Genomic DNA, 1,572 nt, shown 5'->3' with positions numbered 1-1,572 from the left:
CGAACATGTGGTGGCCTACATGTTCGTGTTAGTAGGGTGTTAAGTAGACCAGAGAGGAACTACTGTGTAACACGGAGGGAACTCCTTGCTATAGTAAAAAGTCTGACATTTTTCCATCCTTACCTCTATGTTGCAAGGGTTACTATCAGGACAGACCATGCTGCGTTACGCTGGTTAAGATCATTAAAGAACCCAGAGGGACAACTAGCCCGTTGGATCGGAAAAATAGACCAATATAATTATAATATTGAATATAGAGAAGGAAAATCTCATGGTAATGCTGATGGACTGAGAGTTGATGATTTGTCTCCGTTTGTTAATTAACTTTCCGTAACTTCGTTCCGACGAAACTTTAGCGACACAAGTCCTTACTTAATAAAACTGGTTTATTCTTTCCAATACAACTTTACGATACATTTATTTTCAACAATCGCTCTATAACAAACGCTATATCAACGAACGTCAACAATACTTCTGACTGCAGTTCAATTACTCACTATCTACACACACATTACTTACTGTCACGTTGTCACCCTCTTTTATATACCAGACTACCCTATATCTAGTAAATGCTAGAGCATTCGCCAAAGTACAGGATAGTTCTAGAAAGTAGAGGGCGTGAGAATAGTCACGTGATCTCGATGACGCAACAATATTTGACCTTGTACTGCCTAAACGTTGAAAGTTAATAATATTTTGAATAATGAAAGTGACAAGCATGTCATCTTATCAACAAATTAGAAGAGTTGTACCTTCGTTGACCTTTTGTATATCTTCAAGAGAAAAAATAATGATTGGTATATTGAGCACAGTACTGCACCTGGTGACTGTTAGCTTCGATCTACTTGGAATTTTACCACAATATCGCGAAAGTGGAACGAAATATACTAACCGAAAATATGAAGGTCAAATAAGGTCATTAAATGTATGATTTGTGACAAAGATTTAATGCCTAGATTATCAATAACTTCGTGTCAAAATAAGTTAACTATACAGATCAAAGCTAAAAACTAGCCCATAACTTAATAAAGCAAATTCTATGTAACAAACTGATAAGAAGTAAAATAATGACATACATCAATACATTATTGTTTGTTTATTCTAGAACGAAGCCACATTAAACTATCTGTTGTGTCCACCGCGGAGAACCGAACCCCTGATTTTAGCGTTCTAAGTCCGTAACCTTACCGCTGTCCCACAGAGGACATCAATACACTATAAAACGAACAAACACACAAAAAAGTAATTATTAGAATACATTTTTCAGTCGTAAACTTAATAACATCTTAGGAGATTCAGGTTAGTCTTAAATATAAACACTGATGTAACAATGCAAAGTAACATTTTGAAATATAAAACTTGCTATGAACACTAACAATATTTAAAAATATTTTAAGCATTATAACCAGTAATATAAATAAAACTAATTTTGAAAAATGGAGCATGTAGGTAGCTTGCCCTGATTAGAAAATAATATTACCGTATTTTCGGTGTATAAGACGCACTTTTTTTTTACCCCAAACTTTGATGTCAAAATCTGCTTGCGTCCTAATAGACCGAAGGTATGAATAA

This window comes from Limulus polyphemus, unplaced genomic scaffold (assembly GCF_000517525.1).
Source record: "Limulus polyphemus unplaced genomic scaffold, Limulus_polyphemus-2.1.2 Scaffold1141, whole genome shotgun sequence".
In the NCBI taxonomy this organism is placed as follows: Eukaryota; Metazoa; Arthropoda; class Merostomata; order Xiphosura; family Limulidae; genus Limulus; species Limulus polyphemus.
This window is presented reverse-complemented; position numbering follows the sequence as displayed.